Source organism: Amyelois transitella, chromosome 8 (assembly GCF_032362555.1).
Source record: "Amyelois transitella isolate CPQ chromosome 8, ilAmyTran1.1, whole genome shotgun sequence".
NCBI classification, from domain to species: Eukaryota; Metazoa; Arthropoda; class Insecta; order Lepidoptera; family Pyralidae; genus Amyelois; species Amyelois transitella.
The window spans coordinates 309779-325169 of record NC_083511.1 but is presented as its reverse complement, the minus strand read 5'-3'; the positions used below and the strand labels follow the sequence as shown (position 1 = coordinate 325169).

The 15391-nt window shown below is 35.5% G+C and overlaps 1 protein-coding gene across 1 annotated transcript in view; it reads right to left on the bottom strand.

Annotated features, from left to right (window-relative positions):
• Positions 1-15391, bottom strand: part of LOC106140826 (uncharacterized) — a 346955-nt gene that overhangs the window by 217357 nt on the left and 114207 nt on the right. The window lies entirely within an intron of this gene.

The window sequence follows — 15391 nt, the reverse complement described above, 5'->3', positions numbered from 1 at the left end:
AAAATTTGGTACACGACAGACATAAATAGGCAGACTTTCGCAATTTTAAATAAGTAAGTACATACCATACATAAGTGCCTTTTTCCCGGAGGGGTAGACAGAGGTACTAATAAAAAAAAATAATAAATTAATTAATTATTTTTTTAAATATGATGGATCGCTACTTCGATAATCGATAGAACAAATAAATTATTTACGCACTAATTATGAACACTGTCATCTGTCACTTTGCCTGTCATGTCATTCAAAGTTTTTAGGTCTGCTACAAAACTTTCTCATTATATAAAATATATATGTATATTTCGTTTATAGTGATTTTTTAGTGTATGTATATATAGGTAGGTACGTTACGTGCGCCTTTTATACCTTATAAAAAGTAACAAATGTTTACAATGAACAAGGTATTATCTTTGGCTTTCTAGGCTTTCAAATTTAAGTTTGCCTTAGTCAAACTTTGAACTGACCGGAAATAGGATGAAAAACGTATAAATTTTGTTGTATTTTTTTACAGCAAATTTATATAAATAGTATCTCAATACTTAAAAAATATTTGGAAGTACATAGTTACTTTTAAAAATTATACTTTTATAACTAGTAAGTATAAAAGCATTAAAATTTTCATTTACAAAATAACAAGTTTAAAAGATGGTTTCCATAAGCGTTAACACACAACGTCATCATTGCTATTAGATATTGGATGTCTCGATAAACACGCAATATACCGCAAATACCTCATTTTGAGCTCTATTGTGTAACGTATAAGGGTATGAGCGGTATGAGGGGGTAGATTTACAAGAATAGTCGGTATTCGCTCCCATATTGGAATTCCTGGCCATTTGTTGGTTATATGAGTGAGGGATCGATGTGCGAAAAATGGGACGAATTGTGAATGACGCGACGATTCATCTATTCATAACAGCCGAACCTATGTGGACCTATTCAAGTTAAGCCTTTGTGGCACAGTGGTAGACCTGTCAGTTAATTTTTCTTTACATTTTCATACGACAGTGTTTTTATATGTGTCTTGTGGTTTCCGGCACTTCTAGAATAGAACCTCTCCATCTCCTTACCATGGATGTTTTAAAAAGCGACTAAGGGAATAGGCACATCTAGTGCAGCTTTTACCTGAGTAAATGTTAGGGATATAGTAATTTACTGACCAAACCTTAGTTTCTACATTTCCAGTGCTTGGTTCCTACTATTCCAGGGTTTGTTTCCTGTTAAGAATTTCTACAATATAACATTTTGAACCTTCAGTCCAGTATTGGATTCGCCTAGCAACTGTCAGTATTTCTATATTATACACAAACTCAGTTTCTTTAAAAAGGCTTTAATTTTATGAGTTTATCCATTACGATCAAAATACTAAACATTTCTCTTCATGATACTAGTATGAACGTATGGGATTACTTTGTCGACATTATACTGTTGGCGTATGCCAATATCTCAGAAAGGAATAGTAATTAAAACACCTTTTAACTTGTAATTTCCTTGTATTTTGATCTCCATAAACCAAATCACTTTTGCAGTACTTTTAACACTATTTATACATAATCATACGCATAATAAGCATAGTATACTTATAATATCTCTATGACATAGATTCTGCTATGATCAACTTTACTGTTAGACGTTCGGCGACAGAATGACCACCGCTTCAATCGTTTTCCAAAAACAAGCCTACCCTACCATCCCCACTATCGTTATCGCACCATTGGCTGACGTCACTCGTTGCCATGAGGCGATAACGATCAATTGAGCAACTTTTAAATAGGAATATTATTATAAAACATTAAAATAATCTAAAGAATTACAATAGTTATTAAATTATGAAAATTACAACAATACCCTGTGTACATACATACATACATATGGTCACGTCTATATCCCTTGCGGGGTAGACAGAGCCAACAGTCTTGAAAAGACTGAATGGCCATGTTCAGCTATTTGGCTTAACGATAGAATTGAGATTCAACTAATGACAGGTTGCTAGCCCATCGCCTAAAAAGAATCCCAAGTTTGTAAGCCTATCCCTTAGTCGCCTTTTACGACATCCATGGGAAAGAGATGGAGTGGTCCTATTCTTTTTTGTATTGGTGCCGGGAGCCACACGGCATTATACCCTGTGTAGATACCATATTTCACGTCATTTCACTATCTGGGTCGGAGCAGGTTTCTCTCGAAACACGGGCCGCTGGGGACACCTCTCTCCGAACTAGGGAAGTACATACATTCGAGAATCCCTCTGGGGAAGACTGCTAACGTTACAACATAGTTACATAGTTACTTTGTACTCATTCGCGGTTGTGTTGTTTAATATAGCTTCTGTAGGTATCAAAATTTTAGTAAAGTTACAAATAAATATAGAGATGAATAAAGTCTTGAGATAATTTACTTTTAAATAATAGAAGATATTAAAGGAAGGAAGAGGAGAAATCTTTTTTAACAATTGTTTTGAATCTCAATTCTATATTAAACAGAACACATAAAATCATAAAGTTTCCAGTAAAAGATAAAAGCACAAAAATAAGTAAATTGCGTGAAATTATGGAAAGCGAATGGCGTAGCGGCTACGCCGTAGCCGTAGCGTCTACGCCATAGCACCCACGCTCTTCCATGTCAAATTACATTATTATGTCATATCGCCTACAATAAAGCCTACTTTGTAAGTAAATGATTTTACGCCACAAGAAAGATCATTACTTGATTTTTTTGTTTTTGGGAGTAAATAATTATTCTAGTTTGTAAATAATTAAGTACTTTACTCAAACTTCTGTATCGCAAACAGAACAATTTTTGCGTTCCAATAAATCTAACAATATCACGCAGAGGCTTACAATAACACTAAATTCTATATTACGATAAGGTAACAAAAGACAAAGGGTCTGATCGTCTCTTTTCATGAGATAAAATAAAATTCCATCCCAGATATCGCAAAAATCAGTATTCGCCATCGATGAAAGTTAATAGGCCAGATTTGCAGGAAAATGGGCCGTCGTAAAAGTTGGAAACAAAAGTAATTTAATCTGGCGCTGGCGGACGGCTATCCGCCCGAATATGCTCAAACTCAGCCTTTATTGTATCTCATTGTCCCTCTTCTGGATGAAAATATATGTATGTATGTACATCCTAGTTCTATATTTGTTTAAGTCTTGCAATGTTTGGTACACAGGAACTTGCAATAGACATTAGATTTTAGCAATAATATTGCAAAGGAATTACAAATAATACAAATAATATTTAATAACCGGAGAACACTTGCGGCTCTGCTCACGTAAAATGGAAAACCCAGTTACTAGCTATTATCAGAATTTCGGGAACCCCTCCCTTAGTGCTCCTAGGGGTGCACATAAGGAAATCAATGAAATCACACCAAATTTAAAATCTGTTGACCAGCGGTTTGAGTTTTAGTATGAGTTAGTAAGTGTCTTCTTTTATTTAATGAGATAACATAAACGTATGTAGAATTTCTATTCAATTAATAAGTACTAATGTAAAGTGGTCGTACTGAGTGCATAAGGCTGTCTGTGACAGACTCACGCTGTGACCAACTTATTTCAAAATGGACGATATTTTACAGCGCCCATTAAGAGCAAATACAAGCACAGAGAAAAATTATTTAAAAGCAATAAAATCTTGTTAGATTGAGGGTAAGAAACCTATCACGCACAGACGACTCTTTTCCGAGTTATTATGTTTGAATAGTAACCGATGTTTATACGACTGTTCGTTCGAATCTCAGTTATGAGTAACCTTGATGAACTGACAGTGATAGGGGTTTTAAAATGTAACTAAATATCGTGAGGGTTGTATTGACGGCGCCGTGACTGGTGCGCGCTGGTATCTCCAGGCCCGTGTCACGAATACGTTCGGACTCAGGATCTCCTTCAACAATTCCCTTTTAGTTATGAGCAGACCGTAAAATAAAGCTAATATTAATGGATATTTTAAAAAAAATTATATAATTGAATTGTTCCCCTAGAGTATATTTTATTTTATTACTGTATTCTCTTCTCTCACGCTTTATATAAGTTACTGTTTCGTGATAACTTCCTAAGCTACTTCTTTCTTTTGGTTTTAATGTCTTGTTGTTTGAGTTATTATTCTGGTAATGACTCATTTGGTATGATCATGCTGTGTACACTAACATTTTACTTGTTAAGTTTATACTTAACAAATGTAAATATAATGTAATTTTGTAATCTGTCTGTATAAATACCTTAATAAATTATAATAAATCTGTAGAGAGGTCAATTCTGTACATTGAATATATTTTCAAAATAACTATCAGGGGGTGATTAGTGATCGATACTGATGCCAAAAATGCAATAAGTAAAATTTTTGTCTGTCTGTCTGTCTGTCTGTATGTTCTTTATAGAAACAAAAACTACTTGACGGATTTTAACGAAACTTGGTACAGTTATTCTTCATACTCCTGAGCAGGTCATAGTATACTTTTCATTACGCTACAATCAGTAGGAACAGAGCAGTGAAAGTAAATGTTGGGAAAACGGGAGAAGTTACTTGATTTTTTAAGCTTCCGTCGCGTGTGCAGCCCTAATGGTTAAAGCTACAGCGAAACCATGTATTACGGAAATATTCTAAATAAAATTATTAAAAAAATATCGCAAGACAGCATAAGTCTATCTGTTATGGTTGACTCACAATAACACGTGTAATTTCTAATAGCTTAGCAGTTCGGAGATTTCTGATTATATTTCTATACTCTGACGTTTATAATACCAATAACACTTACACTCATTCGTAATTTTTAAAAATCCATATAATTACCTATTCAATAAAAAAAGAAACATCGAATTCGGTATAGAAACACCAATCTTATACATGTAATGAAATACGCTAACAAGCCATCGCGCGTAAATACTGAATCTTGCTATAAGGATTATTTTTGCGTAACGGTTGCCGCGCTCGACGCGTCAACGCCGCCGCCGATGGGAACTCCCAGTGTATGAAGTCGTGAAGACCCAGGCCGTCACGGCCGCCCCATCGACCTGCCTACAGTCGTAGGCAGCGATGACGCCATTGAAGAGGGCCAGAAGCCCTGACCAATCTACTCCGACTCCCCTAAGGGAGTGTGGGAAGACCCGACGACGGCAAGATAGCATTGCACAGGCGTTTCTTTATTTTCATTTCTTTTTCTTTTGTAAGTTGTAGGTACATATTTCTGGTTATAATTCTAATAGAATATGTTTTTTTTGTTTAAATCGGCACTTAGATTAATCTATACTAATATTATAAAACTGAAGAGTTTGTTTGTTTGTTTGAATGCGCTAATCTCAAGAACTACTGGTTCGAATTGAAAAATTATTTTTGTGTTAAATAGACCATTTATCGAGGAAGGCTTTAGGCTATATAACGTCTAGCTGCAACTATTAGGAGCGAAGAAGTAATGAAAAATGTGAAAAAAATCGGGGAAGGAGCATCCTTGAGGGCTTCAATGATGCCCAAAATAACTATTCCACGCGGACGAAGTCGCAGGCACAGCTAGTACCTTAATAAATAAATAAATAAAGTAAAATAAAACTGCAAGTCAATCTTTATAAGGTTGTTTTGCATCTTCCAAGTGTTTGTAAAGTTCTTGGATGGTGGAATTGAGATTCAGTCACCTTTATATTAATTATACTTTAGTATTATTGTAACAAACATAAACTTTTACTGTTGTAACATAAAGAGATAATAGTATGTATGTATAGGTTTATTTATTGCGCAAAATTCCTTATTATTAAAACCTATAATTGAAACTGATTATATACATAAAATGTGCATGAAGTAGGCGGGTCATCAGCCCGTCGCTCGCCGCTAATTAGAGGCGGTGTTGCCCGCACAAACTAATTCGTTTCCTCGGCTTCACCTGTCACTTTGAGTTTGCGTGAAATGGGGGCTTCCACTTTCTGGGAAGAATATACTTTTGAGAATAAAATATTCCTGTGAAAACTTATTTAAATATGAAAATGAGTTTCAAATAATCTTATTCAAATTTAATATACACGTAAGTAGTTAGTAGGAGTAATTATGAACAACTAACTACAATGCCCAGGCGAAGATTGAAAAATGTTAAATAATTTTGTTAATGTAATCTTAGATGTTTTTATCACATACATGTATACATACAATTATGTCTGTATCCCTTGCGGGGTAGACAGAGCCAACAGTCTTAAAGACTGATAGGCCCCGTTTAGCTTAATGATAGAAGTGATATTCAAATTGTGGCAGGTTGCTAGCCCATCGCCTTAAAGAAGAATCCTATCCTTAAGTCGCGTGTTACCATTTGTATGGGAACGAGAAGGAATGGTCCTATTCTTCTTTTTCTTAGTGCCGGGAACCACGAGTCTCTGTTTTGGTTTTCTAGGGATGCACTAAGAGAGGATTTCCAGAAATTAACGAGATTTTTCGCTTTACGCGGACGGAGTCGCGGGCGTCCTCTAGTATCGAACAAAGGTGTCATACAATGGCATAGTGTTGCCGCAGTAATTAACTAATTCGTGGACAATTAATTGCAGAGGTGTGGCGCGCGCCTCACTCGTCCTAATGAAATAACCCACTAAATTAAAAGGGCGTACTGTCATTACTTTCGATCTCTTATCAGTAGGAAGTTAGATTTCCGGATAAGGGATAAAGTTGATAAAAAAATGAATACGTGTTTATATAGGTAGTTTTAATTCAGCCAATTGCGAACTTGATTGATACAATCTAATAACATTAATAAAGAAACAGAATATAAAGAATGTTAGTTAGTATACCTACAGGAATGTTGTATTCAAATGCTTAATTTTTTTTAATGCTGAACTCTGTCTGTCTGTCTGTTAAAGAATTGTTTTCTTTTTTCATACAACATTTTATTTTTTGTGTGACAATGATTTAAATGGCTTTTTGGTGGCAAATCAAAAAAATGTTTACGACTGATCGATTTATTTACTAGTCTTAAATAACCAATTTTGATGTAGGTATAGGCAGAGACAACTCTTTCCAATTGAGACCATCCTCATAGCTCCTGCTCCTTATTATATTATTATCTAAGCTTCCTGCTACATAATTATAATTATTATTCTCTATGCTTAGTAAGCTTTGAGGATGCATCCTTTTTTGTTTTAAAATAAGCAGCTCATAAAATTTTTAAAACGTACATTAATGCTTGGCTTGATTGAACTATATTGTAATTTTGCCGTGTGGTTCCCGGCACCAATAGAAAAAAGAATAGGACCACTCCATCTCTTTCCTACGGATGTCGAAAAAGGCGACTAAGGAATAGATTTATATACTTGGGATTCCTCTTTCAGCGATAGGGTAGCAACCTGTCACTATTTAAGTCTCATTTCTATAATTAACAGCTAATCATGGCCTCTCAGTCTTTTGATGAACTATAGGGTCTGTCTACCCCGCAAGGGATATAGACGTGATTTTATTATTGTTTATGTTATATGATTTTACGTTACGTTACGTGGAAATTGAACCTGTGCATCACGCATATAAATCGGGCACTTTATCAATTCAACCACCGACGCTCTTCAGTATATGTTAACATTTAATAAGCGTATGATATACCTAATTAATGAATAGTACAATATTTCACAAACATAGTTTTTTATCTTTGCAAAATTTATACAAATTTAGGAACCTATCATTAATAATTACCTAAGCATAACTGTTTACACAAAACGTGAAGCCTGAATTAAAAAGAGGTGTAACAAAGAAGTAAATAAGCTTCCTGCGAGCTTCGGGGGAAAGCTTCGCACGCGCCGAGTGAACTTTTTAAATATTAACGCCGAGCTTTTGTTGCGATCACGTGCCGGGAGCTTTGGAGGTTTGTTTCATTTTGAATATAGAATTTTACTTTCTCTTATCATAGCCGTATGGTTCCTGGCACCAATACAAAAAAGAATAGAACCACTACATCTCTTTCCCATGGATGTCGTAAAAGGCGACTAAGGGATAGGCTTACAAACTTGGGATTCTTTTTTAGGCGATGGGCTAGCAACCTGTCACTATTTGAATCTCAATTCTATCATTAAGCCAAATAGCTGAAGGTGGCCATTCAGTCTTTTTAGGACTGTTGGCTCTGTCTACCCCGCAAGGGATATAGACGTAACCATATGTATGTATATATGACCTTATCATATTGGTTTCAGCTTCCAAACTTTAAGACAGCAAATCTGAACGAAACTTAATCGACGCGTTGTGAACCGATTAAGTACAGAATTTACCGTTTGCCTGAAACAAATTCACTTGCGACAGTTTTAACGTAAAAATGACATCCCTTACGGAGTTGATCCGCCCGTCGTAAACGGTTACTAAAGGAAAGGCTATAAACTTAGTATTATTCTTTTAGACGATAGGCTAGCAACCTATCATTATCTGAATTTAAATTGTATCTTTAAGCCATACAGCTATATAGCATAGCAGAAATAGATGTTCTTTTTCTTCTTACCGTGGACTTCCTTGTCTACAGTTGAACCCATCTTTCGTGGTATTTTTTGCATGGTCTTTGGTACAAAAAGTATCTAATTCATATACATACGATCTTTCGCATTTATAATTAAATAAATAAATAATAAATAAATAAAATTATTTATTTACTTAAAGGATTTGTACAACATTTAACCAAATAATGAGCATACAAAAGTTCCCCTAAATAAGTATGTAGTACAAATTATTTTATAAACCCTGATTTCCAAACTAGGCAAGCCTGTGTTTTGGAATCCAGTGTTCGACCGCTATTCTATTAGTTACTACTTATATAAACAAACTAGTAGGGTTAAGTGTTAAAGGTAAAAGGTTTAACAATGGGGTAGGATGTGTGAGAGACAAAGTGTGAGACTGGTGGTGTGATGAATAAGTGTGTCTGTGTTGTGTGTTCTAGTGATGATTGAAGTGTAAGATCTAGTTCTAATAACTATGACTATGATATATAACCGTGTAGGCTATGCAGGCAGTAGCAGGCAGGCAGCGTTGGCAGCCTCCACAGTGGGGACATTTGGCGCGGCCGTTGGCAGCCGCCAGTTTGGCGCAGTACGGCCTAGTCTTCTTGAAATACGCAGTCTGCAATGCATATAATGTACATTTTGTGTTTTATAAAGAGCATGAGGAATTCGTCATTAATATATGTGACTTGTGGTTCCCGGCACCAATACAATAAAGAATAGGACCACTCCATTTCTTTCCTATGGATGTCGTAAAAGGCGACTAAGAGAGAGAGTTTAAGAAAGAGAGTCGTAAATCGACCGTATTAGATAAGGTATCCTCGACTAAACACATAGTCGTATAATTAACTATACAGCACAACTTTCAGTCGCTTCAAGACTGTAAAGATTTGATTATTCGATCAAACGCAGTTTCGAGTTTGTATGTAGTCTAAACAGCGCCATCTAGTGGTAACGCTTTCCATACATATGCGCGTTTACTTCATCGATTATTTTGATCGAGTAAAATTCACAGTAACCGCCAGCAGTTCAGTGTGCAACCGGCAAAAAAAAAAGAATCAGAGAAAGAATTCCACAATTCAGGCAAATAAATCTTTCATATTTCTTCGTAAAGGAATTTGTTTTTCAAAATTTTTTAAAATTTAATATCAACATAACAAAAACGTACGTCCGGTAATAAAATGGTTGAGCCGGCCGCCCGCGGCGTCCAAACAATTGGCATTTTTCGTGTTCCCTCGGGACCCTCCCGGCTGAAAGTTTGTCTACCAATTACCTTTATACTCTGTTGTTCATGGAAACAATAATATTTCGCTGCCGTATTAGGTATATTTCTCTTACATTTTTATTTAACGTGGAGACAGGCTTTGTTTTTGTGACAGAGACGGGACAAAGCAATGAAATGGAAAATATTATTGTGTTCTGTACAATGTTTATATCATTAACTAGCGACCCGCCCCGGCTTCGCACGGATGCACAGCCGTAAATAAATATATCTCTATTAGAACTAACTAAAGGACCGCCCGCAAAGCGGCTAACTAAGTCTTGCTCACTTCGCAACGGGCCGTGCAGCAGAAATCGTAATATTTTAATTTCACCACAACTTCAAAATCAAACGTCCAATTTTAATCATTCAAAGACCAAATATTATCTACATAAACTGTACTTATTGATGTATTTATTTTGATAAGGATAAATAGCATGAGTAAAAAAACGCGTTTAAATGTAGACCAAAAAATATCAAGATTTTTAAATAAAAATGTGGTTGTTGTGCCTCACTCGACATAGATAGGTATAGTGTGTCGCGGACTTTTTTGTAGATATTTATAAGATCTACAATTAATTAAAACATTTAATGGTTCTATCTTTTGTAGTTTAGGCAGCGTACGCAAAATAAGTAACTTTTTGGTTGATTTTTTTCAGTTTGTGTCCGAAAAATCCAAATATATTACGGAACCCTATTTTTTTTCCAAAATAAAATATAGTCTATGTTACTCGTGGATAATGTAGCTTTCGAATGGTAAAAGAATTTTTAAAATCGGTCCAGTAGTTTTTGAGCCTATTCATTACAACCAAACAAACAAACAAACAAAGTTTTCCTCTTTATAATATTAGTGTAGATTACATAACATAATATTCTTAAAATGCTTGCCAATTCATAGTGTATATTCAGGAAAGTGTCGAAATTATATAATTTATACGTATCATGATGGCTCAAATCACTAATATTATTAGGCAAATACAGCTAAACCTGGCATTTCAGCTTTCCGAGACTGTTGGCTCTGTCTGCCTCGTAAGGCATGAAGACGTAATTATTATAAATATGTATTTACAAATGCATTCGGTAAATGTCCAAGACCCAGTCTATATAGTAAAGGGAGATCAAGCTCGTGAGTTTTAATTGCCATTTTTAATTCGGTGTGGGGTTTCTCTGTTTGTCAGTCAATCCGGCACTAATGTAGCCATAATAGCACAACATTACGCAGTTCCCTCGGGATAGCGGTCCGGGTCGTGACCCCGCGTGACCCAAAAATGGCGCATCTTGGGAGCGACACTACGTGCTCTAATGTAACTACATAACACAACTATGTCGCACTATAATTTGGCTGTGTTTACGAGTATATAATAATATGTTCACATAAGAATAAAATTTTGAACGTGCACTTTATATTTTCTCATAAAAAAGCTTGGCTCCATAGGCTAGCAACTGGTCACTTAATAAATCTCAAGAGATTATAGGCTCTGTCTACTCCGTAAGGGATGGAATGTGAGCTTATTGTATGAATATAGGTGACCTTTGCCTTTGGCTTGAAATCTTTCTAAAACTAATCGAGAAATGTGTGTATGATATAGTGAACCTAAGTATATTAGCCTTTCACTTAGTTGCCTTTTACGATATACATAGGAAAGATAAGGAGGGGTCCTGTCCTAAAGGGCCGGAAACCACACGGTTTATTAAGTTGTATAATAAAAATACTCTCTCTCTGCTCACTTGTCTTATGTCCTGCATTCTTAGTCAAAATTTTTAAAAATATAAAATATACAGCTCTATCTGCCTCGTTAGCGGCGGACGTCATAAAGCGAATGCAAGACGCATTGCAGACGTATTTGCATACACGTCAGGCTTATCGCGTAATTAGAAGGAGTTCCTGAGCCTCGGCGCGCTAGTTACACGCTACTTGCTCTAATTGCTCTGGTTTCATTTATTACTGTTATTTCAAAGCAATTTGCTTTTACCTGTTATGAAGAGTGTGAATTTCGGGATATAGATACACATACAATGACGTATATAACCCTTGCGGGGTAGACAGAGCCAGCAGTCTCGATAAGTCTGAGAAGAGAAGAATGAAGATGGAATTGAGATTCAAATAGTGACAGGTTGCTAGCTCATAATGTGTGTGTACACACATAATTTCATACACACATAATTTCTTTTTAATCCTGTAAGGCGAACAAGGTCTATAGAAAAGACTTAAAAGCCGAATTGCTTATGAAATTAAAAACTCATATTAGCCCATCGAAGAAAGCTGGAAGGATTTTTTTGCAAATCTGAAAAGAAGCGGCTTTTAACCTTAAGTTATCTATAATAAATAAGGTAATTTCAAAACATTCAAGCACCATCATAAAATGGCGTTAAGGCCCGCCATATCTCGCCCGCATCTTCTGTAAGGATAACTTAAGCTAAGAATAGCTTAAAACTTATAATGGCGGCAAGCTTAATGAGCTTTTGCAGAAATATTTTCTACAAAATGTATTTTACTACAACAGCATAATCATAGTCAAAAGTCAGTGTATGTTTTTCAACCGACTTAAAAAAGGAGGAGGTTCTAGTTATGGATTTTCTGAATATTTAAAGCCTTGAAAAGAGCTTCGCTCCCATAGTTTTTTTTCCAGAAAAAGGAGTCTATGTTACTCTTACTCAATTTTTCAAAATTGATTTTTGTTTGAAATTGATATATAAGTACGTCCCATTATATTAAAGTCTAGTTACGACGACGGTTAAACATGAAAACTAACTAAGCATTTAAATTAACAAAATTATCTCTCTTTGTGTAACTTACATTTCACACTTCTACATATTTCTAGAAACTATGTGAGTTTGGAGATAATGTAATCTCAGGGTAGCGAGTTTTAAAACAATATGGTTGCCCGTATGCGACGTTACGTAGAGATTGAGGCCGGCAACGAATTAATTAAATTTTACATTTAATTAAGCGATAAGCGGGCGCTCTTCATTTGTTTTTTTTATCTCCGTTCATCGCGGAACGCCACTCTGATTATTTCCAAGGACATACATTCAATTTACTGTAGGTTTTCTTTTGTTCTACGATTTCAGAACGTCACAGTAGTACGTATTAGCTCGGTTACCCGAAGCTCCGCCCGCGTGTAAGTTACATTTTTATGTAACTTGTGAAAACTACATTTATCCTAACTCATTAAGATTATTGTTTTATTTTATGTGTGAATTGAAGTAAACCATTTGAATGAAGACGTGATTAACCTTTATGAAAATGAGTTGCTATACTATTTGAATCTGTATTTTACAACAGATAAACGTATATATAATACGTAAGGAGATGATGTTAAATTTAAAAGGAAATAATATTATTCGCTTTATGAAAACACTCAAATGGAATGTAGTGTAAGGTTAGTTATGTAGTATTGATGATTGGTTAGAATTATCACTGCTTCGTCTGCTTCAATATAACAAAATGTTCACTAAGACTATAAAATTAATTAATTTCAGTTCTCGCAATCACAAAATGGCGGGAGGTGTACGGAATTCATTCCGCCGGCGCCCATTTGAATATATCACGAGATCCATTCAGATTTCAGCGGTTTTTAAACCACGGATTCAATTTCGCCGACTTTGTTCAAGTTCTGACGTTATTATTATAGCAATATTTCTCTTATTAAAACGTGTGGTTTTTTGTAGTTTAGACACTTGCGTGGATGTTGAACCATGATAATGAGGTGTTTTGTCAATAACTTCACGGAATTACTTATTAAACAGCCACGTTTATTTGAAAAATCGTTCCATTTCAGATCTGATCGGTGAAACCCAGATCTCAGATTCAGGGGTTTATATTGTTGTTGTGCTAGATAGCTTCAAAGTGAAAGTTAGAGCTACATCGATGACTTCGTGATTTGATGGGGTTTTTGTAAATTTTGCATTTACTTTTCCCCCATTTTAGTCTATAGAAATCACATTAGTATCTTGTTTAGAAAACATTACCAATCCCTTACCTTAAAAATAAATCCCTATATGAATACGAACAGCAAAGAAAGGCGCTCTCCTGTCTATTCAGGCGCATATTCAATAAGCTAATTTGAAAACCTACATCTGGATATATATTCATATTTGCTCAGACGACGACGCCTTCTACAAAATTTCCTTGGTTGCCTTTTACGATATCTATGGGAAATATGAGAATGTAAGTAGATTGTATAATCCTGAAACATCAATTGAACGCTGGAAGCTTGTGTGTAAATCATTGAATCATTACTAGTCCTATTCTAACATACCTGGAATCACACGGTAGTTAATTTAATTTCAATTGAAGACCCTTACCTAAATATTCAATGAAAGGCCAACAAGTTCTGTTAAATTTAACCCGTTTTGCTTTGCTTAGTAACATAAAGGGCTATACGAACCGTGGCAGTGACGTCATTGGACATGTAATTAATGATTCAATGCTTCACACACAAGCTTACAGCGTTCCAGCATGTGGACCGGTCAGGACTTAACAAACTACTTACATATTTAATCATACAAGTTATATTTATGTGCATTGATATATTTGTTCAAAAGAATTATGCCGGGACAAAATAAAATAACTACGTGTTGGTAAATGAAAATAAAACTACAATATAAAAACTTAAAACATAAACATATCGTGATTAAGTCTAATTCATAACAATCATCATGAAAAATTAACAAAAGAAGACCACTATTTTTCTTCATTTAAATATTAACTTTTTTTATAAGCGGCCAGTGCGCGCTATACAATTTTAAACAATATTGTTTTTATTTAGTCTATTTACATGATTTATCAGTCACTTTAATCAGTCATATTCATCAGTAACCATGAATTATTTTTATCAGTCACCACCGTTGAATTTAATTTACAGTTATTTCTGTGCCGCTACGGCGTAGGCTGTCTACGAAATTCCGTAGAGGGCCTACGCCGTAGCATGCTTTACGAAGTCGGAGAATTCCTTGCACTACCTGTAAATTAAATCCATTTCAGATTAATGTACAAAACAGAAAGCAACGTCTACCCCGTAAGAGTATTCTGATATGTATGTGTAAGATCTATTTAAGACCAGTATAATCTCGTTTGTATTACATTACAAATGGCCGCGACAGAAATAAGCATCACACCTTTAACAGGCTTCCTGCTTTACGTCACTTACGCGAGTTTGTGACTAATATATTCTAGATCGGCTCGAATTTATGAATAAACTAGAGCATGGGTCTGTCTACCCCGCAAGGGATCTAGACGTTATTATATGTATGTATGATCGCAACTCTGCCTGCATTAAATATATATAGTATAGGATAATCCGAATCAGCTGAACTGAAGTGAAATAAAGTTGCATGAATGTGTACCCTTCCAAACGATGTTGTCACTCAACAAAAGAGCATCACCACGCTGTATTAAATTTCTCTCTCATGTTTGCGCATCCCCAGTTGCACCCTCCGTCCGATCACTCCCATACATACATACATAAAATCACGCCTCTCCCGGAGGGGCAGGCAGAGACTACCTCTTTCCACTTGCCACGATCTCTGCATACTTCCTTCGCTTCATCCACATTCATAACTCTCAACTCTCTTCATGCAAGCTCGGCGGTTTCGGGTACTGTTGACCACTCCCATGGAAGTAAATAAAAGTGTTCAGCTTGAAGACTAATATCACCCTCAAGCCCCCTTAAGATAATAGTCGTTGTTT